Source organism: Tiliqua scincoides, chromosome 5 (assembly GCF_035046505.1).
Source record: "Tiliqua scincoides isolate rTilSci1 chromosome 5, rTilSci1.hap2, whole genome shotgun sequence".
Lineage (NCBI taxonomy): Eukaryota > Metazoa > Chordata > Lepidosauria > Squamata > Scincidae > Tiliqua > Tiliqua scincoides.
In genome coordinates, this window is record NC_089825.1 from 10092504 (window position 1) to 10106691 (window position 14188).

At 43.9% G+C, this 14188-nt stretch overlaps 1 protein-coding gene across 1 annotated transcript in view; it reads right to left on the reverse strand.

Moving 5' to 3' along the window:
* Nucleotides 1–14188, reverse strand: part of PTPRN2 (protein tyrosine phosphatase receptor type N2) — a 636554-nt gene that overhangs the window by 332287 nt on the left and 290079 nt on the right. The window lies entirely within an intron of this gene.

Genomic DNA, 14188 nt, shown 5'->3' on the forward strand with positions numbered 1-14188 from the left:
AATAAGTTGCTGAAGAAGAAAACACACTTAAGAAGACTTCTAAAGTTGATTTTGTTGCTGCTGCTTTTGTAGGGCATGGCTATAGAGGTGTCATGATAAGCTCCTGACCTTCAAAATTTACTACTACTTTGTTGCCAAAGAGCCAGCGCAGAGAAAGGATAGGCTACTATTGAAATAGCTCACCCGGAGTATCAACATGCCTATTGTAATTTAACATAGCATAAACCTCTTCTTTATTTATCTGTTCAGTTAAAATTTTCATTTTCTTGATTTATTTAGTCCTTCTGCAGGCTCCCCTCCTCAAACAGCTTCTTTCTCTTTCACTCACTTGGCATTTCCAATTTGGCAATTTTTATCCTATACACATTTTTCCAAACAAGATAAAAATCCATAAATTAGACATCCAAAGGATGCTTCTGCTCTATGTCTCTGTCAAAGGTGATCACAATCAAATATTCTTTTCTGGAGACAGCCTGTCAGGTAGTACAAATACAAAAGCTCCCAACCCTTCCTTCAATAGCAGATACAGTGCTGATAGAAAGATGGCTCTCGTAGCAGCTACTAGAATGCCATACTTATTGATGGATACTAGAAACAGTAATCAATTAATTGGCATGATTAATGAGTTAGTTAATTAATCACAGATCAATATTGCTAATCAGTTGAGATCAAGACTTATCCCTGGTCAAAGTCTTCAGTATCAATACAGCATTGTTTTAAGCAATCTGTGTAGATTTCTTGATCCTGCACATTGGGGCAAAAAATCAAAACTTTAGATATAGGCTGATGGGTTCTGGGCTGTCTGTGACAGATCAGGAGAGAGATCTTGGGGTGGTGGTGGACAGGTCGATGAAAGTTTCGACCCAATGTGCGGCGGCAGTGAAGAAGGCCAATTCTATGCTTGGGATCATTAGGAAGGGTATTGAGAACAAAATGGCTAGTATTATAATGCCGTTGTACAAATCTATGGTAAGGCCACACCTGGAGTATTGTGTCCAGTTCTGGTCGCCGCATCTCAAAAAAGACATAGTGGAAATGGAAAAGGTGCAAAAGAGAGCGACTAAGATGATTACGGGGCTGGGGCACCTTCCTTATGAGGAAAGGCTACGGCGTTTGGGCCTCTTCAGCCTAGAAAAGAGACGCTTGAGGGGGGACATGATTGAGACATACAAAATTATGCAGGGGATGGACAGAGTGGATAGGGAGATGCTCTTTACACTCTCACATAATACCAGAACCAGGGGACATCCACTAAAATTGAGTGTTGGGCGGGTTAGGACAGACAAAAGAAAATATTTCTTTACTCAGCGCGTGGTCAGACTGTGGAACTCCTTGCCACAGGATGTGGTGATGGCGTCTAGCCTAGATGCCTTTAAAAGGGGATTGGACAAGTTTCTGGAGGAAAAATCCATTATGGGGTAGAAGCCATGATGAGTATGCGCAACCTCCTGATTTTAGGAATGGGTTAAGTCAGAATGCCAGATGTAGGGGAGGGCACCAGGATGAGGTCTCTTGTTATCTGGTGTGCTCCCTGGGGCATTTGGTGGGCCGCTGTGAGATACAGGAAGCTGGACTAGATGGGCCTATGGCCTGATCCAGTGGGGCTGTTCTTATGTTCAGATGAATAGAAGAAAAAGAAAAAAATAATTGGAGCCATTTATTCAAATATGGCCTTCAATAGGCTCAGCATTCCAGACTGAGAAATGTTCATATTTAAAGATTCAGGGGTTCAGAGGTGAAAGTGAAGTTTTTCACAGCAGCATCAGTTGCTAAAAGATCATGAAAACTGCAGGAACTTCATACTGGCTTGTGGAGTTCCCAGAGGCATCTATCTCACTGGCCCCCATGGGAAGCCATATGCTGAACTAGACAGACTAGGCCTTGTGCTGATGGAACTCCCACTCCATCACTGCAAGGTCCAGGCTACTAGCATGACAGCTGCTGCAATGGCACACAGGCTTGGGCCACCAGCACAAATGGGTGGCAACCCCTGCTTCCTGTTAAGATTCTGGCTGTTATCTCCCCATTATTCAGGCTGCCTGCCTGCTTGTCTATCTATAAGCCTAACCGCTTATAGCATTCAGTTAAAGGAAGAGACATGCTTCCTTGGCGCCACTGGTAAAAAGAAAAATGAAGGTAATGGGTGTGCAGGGGCCGGGGGGGGGGGAGCGGCCGCAGAGAACAGCAGATAACTGAATCCATGGATACCAAATCCAAGGATACAGGGGGGTGCCTGTACAGTACAAATAGCTAGCACTACATTGCATTGCATTATTGATTGAAGAGCCCAGAGACTGGATCTCCTCAATCTCGATCACTACTTTTATTATACTGTATTTTTATTACTGTTGTTAAAATGTACATTCCTATGGAGGCTACTCACTGAAAAGCAACTAATATATTTTAATACATTAATGAATGAATGAACGAACGAATGAATGAATGAATAAATAAACACAGACCCCCATTGACTGGTAGAAAGCTGAATCATACTTGTAAAGTGTCACAATGTTAATTCCATCTGCTGTTGCTAGAGCAGAAGTGCTGATTCTTTCAAAACTCTGCCTTAGGCAACTGCCTACATTCATTTAATGGCAAGGCCAGGCTGGGAATCTGCACCCCATCCTTGAGCCAAAACTGTGTCTATCTGAAAACTTTCCATAGGTGTGTTGTTATGAAACCAAACACACTGAATATTTCTTTGAATTTCATTTTATGCTCTTGGTGCATTTTTTCTTTGCAATCCCTCCTTAGTTTTGAAGGTCATGGATTCAGTAACTTTCTGACTTTGCTATTTTTTATTTTTTACACAGGGTATGGGATTAGAAATATCCTGACTCGGCCGGAACAGCTTTTACCTTTACAATGCCAGAGTCATAGCTTATTAAGAGCTCAATCCTGGGCTCGACGTGCCGGCTTACCTTACAGCACGTTTGTGAGGTTTACCACTGGGCAAGCGCCAGTGCTAGCCCAGTGCTGGGCAAGCGCCAGTGCTAGCCCAGTGCTGGGCTAGCGCTGGGCGGGTGCCTGGCCTCTGCCGCTCAGCGGTCACATGGATCGCCAGGCCACGAGAGGTAAGCGGAGGCCAGGCCACGGAGAGGTAAGCAGGGGCAGGGTGGAGGTGGGAAGGAGGCATTCCGGGGAGGTGGGGACAGGGCAGGGAGGAGGCATGGCGGGGAGGCGGGAGGCATCCTGTGGGGTCAGTTGGAATGCTGGTGGGCTCCTCGAGGTAAGGGGATATTCAACCCCTTGCCCTGTAATAAGCCCCAGCTGCTGCAATGGGACAACACAGAACTGTGCCTGCTAAATCTGTGTTGCCCTGTATCAGCGAATCTGGCCTGGGAAGGGGGATAGGATATGGTGTGCACCACTGCTGCCGATCCTACCTCCTCCCCAGCCCACTCAGCACATCCCCCACTCCCGTTGCCACCTTCCCACCCGCTTTCACCCCTCTTCACCTTTCTGCTCATCATGGAACTTACCTGCTGCAGCACGCATGGCGGCCTGCAATGATGCTGGCAGGATGGAGCAGGACTTCCTGCCAACACTACTAACATGTGCGCTGTTGCAACTGCATTACAACACATTTGCATCAGCCTGCGCTGGTGCACCACCTGCTCCACTCCCACAAGTATGGGATAGGATTGGGCCATCAATATATTCACTTGCTATTAGCCATTTAACTTGTGCTATCATACAATATTATGTCAAAGAAGTCACTATAATGAGTCACGAAATCTGAATTAATAGAGCCATATTGTTCTAGGTAGAATAAGTAGTATAGTATATTTGTGTCAACAGTCTGAGGCTAAGAGGCAAAGAAGGAAGGCCCATAGCCAGGGAGACAGACCAGGGACAGACTGCACTTGCTCCCGGTGTGGAAGGGATTGTCACTCCCGGATTGGCCTTTTCAGCCACACTAGACGCTGTGCCAGAACCACCTTTCAGAGCGCGATACCATAGTCTTTCGAGACTGAAGGTTGCCAATACCTATATTTGTGTGCATTAAAAAAAATTATAAGCCTAAAACCTCAAAATATAATCTATTTAGCATACTTCACTTGATATTGTCGTAGTGATAAAATGTATCAAACATTCAGAGATGGCTATTTTCTCAGAGAGGAAACTGAGGCTAAATAGCCTTGATTACCAGCAAGCCTTACCAGGAAGCCTGTTATACAATACTTGCTGGCTAAATACTATATTAACATTTTTTTCTGGTACTTGACAATACTGCTATTTAGCATTTATATAGCAAACTGCAATATGCATCACAATTTTTATTGCATCTGCCCGAACTATGATCCTCTAAGGCAGGGCAATATCTTAAAGAACATGAACCAAAGCTGAGACATAGCAAAATGCAATCTGCTACCGTGAGATGCTGAGCTAATGTTGTGCACTCTGCCGCTGCCTGCACAAACAGCTGGACCCACAACAATTATGAGTGGACATATTTCAGGGTATTTGGAAGTCTTTTTTAGATCTGTATGCATAGTGCATTCATTGTTTAAGGATTATGGTCCATAATATAGATTGCTATTTTTGTTTTATTACTATTAACCAATTTTTGTGGGTTTGTTTTTTTTAAATTTGGACTGTAATTGTGTTATTTTGTTTTAAAATAGCTTATTTTTTTCCATTAATAAAGGGTTAAAAAAGAATCACCATGATGGGGAAAACATAGGAAAGAACAGAAGTTGTTTATTGAAAATCAGATACCATAAGTTGAACTGCCCTTATGTCAGTACTGGAAAGTGGGTTAGGATTGCACCCTAATTTTGTTTACTTTCTGTGTTTCATGATTCTCAAATAAAAAGCATTCCTGCTTGATTTAACAGAAAACAAATGATGCACTCTCAACTATATAAAGACCCAAATATACAAACATAACACACTATACTATTAATTTGCAAGGGTGCCCCTTGACTCCTGGTAGAAACAATGGCCCTTTACAAATTGCTGTTTACTGCTTATTACTTCAAGCCTTTGGATGTAAGTGGTGGTTAGTACATTTCACACAGAACAACCAGATTCCATTTCCTGATGTGTTGCTGAGACACCTGGTAACAGTTTTCTTATTCATCCATTAGCTTTTACATTTCGATCGTGGAAGGAACTGATGTCTCATAGTTTAAACAATGCTTCAGGGAGTGTATAAACTGTGATTCTTCCATTGTGAAAATGGGTAGAAAACAGCTGAAGATGCTTCTTGGACAAGAGGATGGTATTGCCAAGAACAGTATTTAACCTAAAACATGAGTTTCCCAGCTGCCTGAAAGGATTTAGATTTCCAAAGGCTGCCCTGTTCAAATGCCTAAATCTAAAACACTATAGATGTCTAATTTTGTAACAAGATCCAAATTTGTATGTCAGAGCAGATGCCCAAAGCAGCGTTCAATTTATAGAGGGGAAAAAATACAATTTATGAAAACAATGAATAAACTCAAAAACAAACAAACAAACAAAACCAATTGGAGGAGGACAAAACTATTAACATTCAAGGAACTGCTATAGAGGCATAGGAGACAGATAACCCATCACTCAAATGCCAAACGAAACAAAAAGGTTTTGAGTCCTCACCAAAATGCCATGAGGGAGGGGGTAGATCTTAATTCCCCCGGCAGAGAGTTCCATAATTGTGGCGCCACTACCGAGAAGGTTCGCCACTGTGCTGCTATCCCCCTAACTTGGGAGAAATGCGGCACTCGCAGGAAAACCCCCTCAAATTATCTTAGAGGGCAGGCTGGAAAATATGGAAGAAGGTGGTCCCCCAGATAATCTGGCCCCAAACTGTGAAGGGCTTTAAAGGTCAAAGTCAGCACCTTGAATTGGACAGGCTGAAGTGAACAGGCAGCCAGTACAGTCACCGAAGCAGCGATCTGACAGAATCAACCCGCCTAGCTCCAGTAACCACCCTGGCTGCCACATTCTGCACTAATTGCAGCTTCCAAACTGTCATCAAGGGCAGCCCCACGTAGAGCACATTATAGTAATCCAATCTAAAAGTCACTAGGGCATGGACCACCATGGTCAGATCCGATCGACTCAAGTATGGCCGCAGCTGGTGCACCAGCTGAAGCTGGGCAAACATACCCCTAGCAACCGCTGCAACCTGGCTCTCCAGGGAAAGCTGTGAGTCCAGGTACACCCCCAAACTGTGCACCTGCTCTTGCAGGGGAAGAGCAACCCCATTCAGAGCAGGTAGATGACTCAGTACTTGTATCGAGGATTCCCTGACCAGAAAGACCTCTGTCTTTTCTGGATTCTGTCTCAATCTTTTGGCCCTCATCCAGACCCCAACTGCCTTCAGATATCACTCCAGGACTCCCATAGCCTCCCTGGAATGAGATGGTAAGGGGAAATAGAGCTGGGTATCATCAGCATATTGGTGACACCTCACTCCAAATCCCTGGATGATCTCCCCCAGTGGTTTTATGTAGATGATAAAAAGCATGGGGAGCAGAATAGAATTCTGTGGCACTCCGAATTGTAAAGGCCAGGGTGCAGAACCGGAGTCCTCCAGCATCACCATCTCGGACCTGTCAGCCAAGAAGGAATGACACAACTGCAAAGCAGTGCCCCCAGTTCTCAGCTCAGCCAGCTGGCCCAGAAAGATATCAAGGTCAATGGTTTCAAAAGACACTGAGAGGTCCAGCAGAACAAACAAGGATGCACTCCTTCTATCAAGTGAAGATCATCCAGTAGGATAAGCAAGACTGTCTCTCCTAAAGCCCAACCTGAAGCCGGATTGGAAGGGGTTCAGATAATCTGTCTCATCTAGGACCCCCTGGTGCTGAGATGCCACCAATCATTTTACCCAAGAACGGAAGATAAGATACTGGTCGGTAGCTGTTTAGATTGGTGGAATCAAGAGATGGTTTTTCCAGGAGGGGGTGCACAATTTTGATCTTCAGAATGCTAAGTATCATTCCCTCCTGCAAGGCCTCCATCAGTCTCAGAAGACTATGGTATCGCGCTCTGAATGGTGGTTCTGGAACAGAGTGTCCTCTCTAGTGCGTGAAGCCTGGGTAAAGTAGATATGGAGGACAGGCTGTTACCCATACAGCAAATCCCCTCTCTCCACATTGCTGAAATGGTCCAATGGAAAGGCAGAAGCCAATACGGTTGGTTCCAGCGGCGTCGCAGGAGTTGCCAGAATGTGACTGTGTTCAGCCATGAACTGCCTCAGGGACTCCAGCTCCGAATTTTGCCTCGAGGTTGAGTCCTGAAGCCTTTTCCATAACTGGATGTAGCCACAAGGCAGTGGAGGTTTGGGATCAGAGTTTTCCTTCTCTCAGATGAGCTCCCTTCCCAGGCTGATGAGTCCCATCTACCCGGTGGCTGTTTAGTCGCCTCTTACAACAAGTACAGCCAAACTGAGGGCCTATTCTTACAATGTGTACCACCCAAATAGCTAGACTAGCCCTGGCAGATCAAATTAGCAACGCTGGGCAAAGGTCAAGTGGGCACGATGACAGTCTTAAACTCCAGAGGACCCTATCCACATCCTCAGGCCGTAACAGTATCCTGTATTTATAATTACATAATTTTAATTATATCCTGTATTAACCTACACACACACTTACACCCATATTCTACCAATATATTCAGTGGCCTTTTTTTCCCAGGCAGCAAATGCTCTCACAGTTATCAGCTCCTAAAGCCAGAAAAATTGTTGCAGTGGCCAAGCTGTCTTCTTGCCTTTAGCCAGCTCAGCTTTGATCTCAGTTTTTGCATGAGTTATGAGTTTGCCCATGGTCCAGCTGTCACACTAAGCCCTGCAAATGTGGAAGGGTTCAGCTAAAGTGCCTTGAGGGAGACAAATTTCAGGTTCAGAGAAATTTGAATAACCAGCTACCTTGAAGAGAGCACATTTAATAATGTGGATAAACAAACTGAAACTTAACACAAAAAAGACAGAAGTAATAATTGAGTGAATCATCAGATATAGAAGAGGTGTATAGCTTGTTCTGGATGGACTAGCACTTGCCCTTAAAAGATCAAGTTTCTCTGGATCCAGGGGTAGCCTTATCGCAAAGCAACATGATCACAGTCAGGTAGAGCAGCTGGAGGAAGAAGGGGGGAAAAAGTTGCCATAGCTCCAGATCACTTGTCCCCACACATTTCTGCCCAACATTGCACATACGCAACAATGTGTATGCCTCTGGGCCGGGCAAAAATGGGCTAACTTAATCTAGTGTTTGAAAGTGGACAAATTGTTTGTCTTCTATACATTAGATAACAGGAGATGTTTTAAAGTACACAGAATAGACACAGGGCACTTGCCAGGTGTGGTGTGCCTCATTTGCCTGAATCTGACTGAGACAGGACATCATTAGGAGAGGACATTAGCTCAGTGATAGAGAAAAATCCCACCTGAAGCTTCAGTGGTTGTGGGGGTCGGAGGAGTTTACACATGTTGGAAGGGACTCTGAGATACTGCCTGTTAGAGCTGCCCCACCTGGAAAGTCTGCAAAGTCAGGGGAACTGAAACACCCTCACTTGTCACACAGTCAACCCAGGGGCACTAGGAGCAGAGACAGATGAATCAAAGCCAAAGCTCAAAGAAGGCATAATGCATGGCTGGAGGAGCCTCTAGATAGGGGTTCCACAGAGGCTTCTGGGAGGCTTGGGCGAAGCAAGCTAATTACGACCTTAGCTCAGGAGTTCCCAGAGTGTGCAGGGGTGTTGTGACCCAGGTTAAGTGTGAGAACCACTGCCTTAGCCAAAAACCTTAACTTGCCTCACTGACAGACAGGAAATTCAAAGTTCCAGTATTTCTAGAAATGGAACACTCTGCATATAGGACCTTGTTGTTGCCCTGTGTCAATGGAGAATGCGGACTATAATATATCCAAAGTTTTTGCATGACGGAGCATTGTATGGAATGATGCTGGACACTGATCAGGCTGACTTTCAGAGAAGATTGTCTGCCAATATTTGTCTTCAATAAATAGAAAGAAAGATATGAGAGTAGGTACATACTTCAGGCATACTTCAGGCATACTGGGTCCAGGTCATATATGACTTTAAATATAATAACCAGAAGCTTAGTTGAGACCTAAATGGCTACCTGATGGAACCTCTGCAAATTGGTGTTATACCATCACAGCAGCTCAGCCACAACTAATCAGGCTGTTGCATTCTGAACAAATGAAGTTGTCTTCAAGAATAGCCCTGCATACAGCACAGTACAGGAGGTCAGCTGAAATGTTACCAGGATATGTACCACTGTGGCAAGATGCCATATATTCACCCAATATATGGGCTCTAGTCCTGCACTCTTTCCTTTGTCTGACCAATCAGGATAGCCCAAGAAATGTGACAGTAAAAAGCACCACTATGATTCCAATTTTTTTATCAGTGTAAAGAAGGTTCCAGGTGAGAGGAAACTTATTGCTGTTGCCCGATAAAAAGCTAAGTATTTGAACTTAATTTGATATTTTATTTCCAGCAGCCTAAGAGGCATTCAGTTAACTAAAGGCCAAGTGATACTCTGGCAGAAGGAAATTAGAAGACTATACAGGTAGAGAGAGGCCTTTTAGTTCTCCTAATACGAAATGCTGTGAACCATACAATTCCAATTTTCAGCCTTCCAGTTCAGTATTCATGTAGATCTCTTTTGCAGCACACTGGGAGAGAAGACGCCAAAGTCACAGTTCTACACAGGCCTTTTCCCATGGCGAAACACTTCAAAGGAAAAGGTTTACAGATCTACTTACAGGTGGTTAGGATCGATTTAAGAGCGCATGGACGCAGCAGGCCTTGACTGACCTCACAGATTAATCATGCTGTTTCATTTCTGCAGCCCTGGAAATCTTTGATGTGGCCTTCTCCCTTTCACAAATCTCATGTCCAGTTGACCAAGCAGCACACGGGAATTGACTGTCAGCAACTAGGTCTATAAAAATCTTTAATCTTTGGATGACTTCTTCATCCAATGCGCACAATATAACAAATACACATTCAGACAAGGGAAGGGACACTCAGAGAAATAAATCACTCCAGTTTGCCCAGTAAGTTTTATATAAAGTGGAGACCTAAGACATTTCACTGCCAGAAGTAGAACACCAAATGTTGCTTCCTTGTTTTCTCCCTTCAATTTTCCCCCTATTAAAATCACACCCTGAATCCATCTTTCTTTCAAATCTCTCCTCTTTCCTAACAGAAAGCTAAGGTGATAAAGAATTGTGCTGCCATTTTGCCCTATTTAGGAGCAGGCTGGCCCATCCATGAGACCAGCTGAAGGAGTTGTCTCAGGCAGTAGATTGGTGGTGGAAACCCCATCTGTCCACTTCCTTGTCTCTACTGCTGCTGCTGCTCCTCCTCCTCCATGGATTGGAAAAGGAAGAGGGGAAGAAAGGAAGAGGAAATTTGGAAGGAAGGAGAGTGCTGAGCTAGACCACTGGATAGTAGGAGGAACAGAAGCTGGCACAATCAGGTAAAGGCGTGCTGCCTCATACATCAAGGGGTCTTGGGTTGGCCCTGCTTAGAAGGTGCTGGATGGGCAGCTGTATGGCCCTATCTGCCACTTGAAGTGGCCCACTTTACCAAGCTAGACCTGAAAAACAACATATCTGTATTCTGTATTCCTTGAAGCTGCCTGACATTTCTACGATCAGGAGCCAAAATATGCAATGGAAATCAGATATGAGAGTACTACGGTCTTTTCTGTAAAAAAAAAAAGTCAGCTGTGGCCCTGTGGAAAAAACAGAGCTGCTGCCAGGGTGTATGTATACATGCTGGAGTTCTCTTTAAACACCCCGCTGACGTCCCCGCCCATTCCATCAGTAAACAAAAGCCATGCTGCTCTTCAAGTGAAGGCAGTAGTGCAGAATGTGCCAATTGGTTCCTTCTGTATGATCCCCAACCCCTGCCTCTGCTTACTCACTGAACATAACATGCCCTACTGCTGGTTGCTGCTGCTCGCACAGAGCTGAATGCCTGGCTTCTGGATCACCTCATATGGTCTTTTGGGTGACAAGGAAGCAGCGCAACATCAGAGTACGCAAGCAACAACCCCAAACTGTGTCTGGGTGACTTGAGTCGTCCAAATCCATAGTGCTTTCCGAGTCATTTGCGCCAGACTTGAGTGTTTGCCTGAGTTTTTGACACGCATGATTCAAGTCTGTATGAGTCAGTGAAAACTTGAGTTCCCACCCCTGCTCTCTGCTCACCTTTCAGTTTCCATCTCGCTCTCTAGTCTCATCTCTGACTCTTCCCCTTGCCTCCTTCCCTTCCTTCTTTAAATGCCCCCACTAGAAACAACCCTGCTCCCTTCCAATGCAGGAGCCTGCCTAGGTGTCTATAACTTCTCTACACTTGTGGCAAAGGTTTTTATACTTGTAAAAACACATATGGGTTTGTGTTTACATGCACACACACAGACATACAAGTCAGCAGCAATGGCACTCATAGGATCCTAGCCTTTCCTTTTGAGGCTGTCTGCCCCTCTCCTTGGCCATATGTCACCAAAGTGGTGGCAGCCCCAAGGCTTACCAGGAGGTAAGTATTTTATACCTACCTCCTGTAATCCCTCGGGTTACCCCCATCACTGGATGCAGCATGGGCGCTTTTGGTGTGACTGTATTACCATGGCTGCTGGAGGGTTGGATGAGGCTGTTACAGCCCTATTTGGACAAACCAGGAAGTGAACTTGGTACCTTCTGTGTGGAAAGTGTGTGCTACCATTTTGCTATTGACCCATCCCCAAATTATTCTCTCTGTCTTGGTCACAGTGAAATCCTAATCTTACTTATGCTGGTACAGCAGCCACTGTACCAGCCTAGTGTGCTGTAAAGCACGTTTGCGGTAGTAGGCTGCACTGGCAGGAAAGCCTTCACCTGCACCAGCCTGCAGGAAGGCCTTCATCTGCACATGTGACTCAAGTCAGGGGTGTCTCTGCCACATTGCTTGAAAGCAACTTTTACTCACCACTGGCAACTAGGAGTGTAGCTATTTTAACACAAGATTTTTTTCTCTGCCCAGCACAAAGGCAAGAGCTTCCGATAGATCACCCTGCACAGCACAGACTTGTTTGGTTTTATGTTCCCTACTCAATAATGTCAATAACTTTCACACCAGATAAAAAACAACTGAAGACAAGAAAGAGAGTAAAGTTGTTTGTTGTTTCAGGTCCATCTTGGCCACAATATTAATTTCCTGACAAAGGAGGTTTGAAGGAGCAAATAATTATGATTTCTTGTTACTACTAATTAGATTTCATTTACTTTTCCTACTTAGCCACTCCAGGCACGTATTATCATTTATTTGGAATTATTTTACAGTACTTCTTCATATGTATCAATAAATTATTACTTAATTAAGCTCACATAGTATTTTTTTGTAAATGAATGTTTGCGATTCCAGGGGCTTTGGGGTTGGGCTGGAAAAAAATAAAAACATTTTCCTACCACTTCTACTTGGTAGACACTTGGATGCTGGTTGGTAAATGCATGCAAGTTTGCAATGTAGGCTTTTTGTACTAACAAGGGGGTGCAATTAAAAAGCAGAGTTATCTTTCACTTTCCATGCTTGAATTGTAAAAATTAGCAGAATAGCAGAGAGGGCAGGCATTAGCTGCTGCTAAAGAGTCTTCTTGAAGTAAGATTCTTGAAGTAAGAAGAGGGTGCAGAACTCCCAAAGCCTCAAAGTGACCTTCAGAATATATATCCTTGAAAGGCCCTCTTAGGCTGAATTAGAAGTTGGGTGCAGTCAATCATTTATTGCTAGAGATAGGAGAAAACAGCTTTCTTTTTTCCACCAATTTTGGTGTTTTCCAAAGTTAGAAATGCAGACAGCGGTGTTATATGTTTTTATACCAAATTTACATCATAATTATAAATTGAAATTGCATTAAAGGTGTACTAGGTAAAGTGATATAGGTAGTATAGTATCAGTAGATGCAGCCACAGTCATTTACCCATGCACCGCTCCCTCATTAAATATAAAAACAAAACAGTTTTATTTTTTTTGCAGATTTTGGTGTGATTCTTTTTTTTTTTTTAACACAAAAATGAGAAGTGCAGAAAGTGGTATTATGTGTTTCTTCCACCTTTCTATCACCTTTTTCTTCCACCTCTATTTATTCCTCTGTTTATCCCTTGGCATAAACTTACGAAGGGGGGATAAAAGCAGATAAGGAACTGGTCATCCATAGTATCTAGATGCATCATGGAGAATTTTACCACCACCCTGCATTTCTGATGTGTTGTGGAGGCATGTTTATGTGAAACAAATAAACAAAAATTTTATTTATAAACAAATTACTCTCACACTGAAGTTCAAGACTTAGGGCCAAACCACTCATTGCTGGAAATGTATAACATGGTCCTTCGTTTTTCATTAATTTTTTTTATTAGTGCACCAAAACAAGACACTCCTACAGAATGGAACCAGAGAGAGGGAAGAGGACAATGAAGGCTTCATGATCAGAAATGCTGAACAAAGAAACGGTTATTGGAAGGAGTTAACACAATTGGCAATAATGATGGAAACAATACTTGAGGTTTGTACAGCTAATAGCAGTATACAGTTACACAAATGGTGCTTAGACAGCCTTGATGGGTAAATTAGTTAACTAGGCGAGTGAATCTAATTGGCCTTGGGGCAGGAAGTTAGAAGACAGATGGTCTGCCAGGGGAATAGTGAAAGAGAATCACAGGGCATGGAGAAGTCAAGTGGAAGAGACTGGCAGAAATCAAGCCCCATTGGGCAGGTTGGGGCTTTACCCAGCATAAGGGGACAAGTGTCTCCTTACCCCAAGCAGATCTTCAGGCTCTTCTAATGAGTGCCTGATACAGCGCAGGCCATGCAACCAAGCTGCGCCAGCGCAGGTTAGGTATAGGCTGCCCAATGGGTTATAATGTCTTTGCTTCCAATACCATCATGCCATGAAATATTTATTGACATGGAGCCTTGAGGAAAGTGATGATGTCTAGATACTTTAGGCATGATTATCCTACCAATATGTAAGAACATAAAAGGAGCCATGCTGGATCAGACCAGGAGTCCTGTGTCCAGCTTCCAACAGTGGCCAATCAGATGCTTCTGGAAAGTCCACATTGCTGCCATCACTGGACAAAATACTTATGACAATCTCTGAGCTCCAATGAGTATCTTCCTCATGATAACAACCAGTGATACCTGACACCAAGCATAGCTATATCCAGGGTTGGGAACTAGA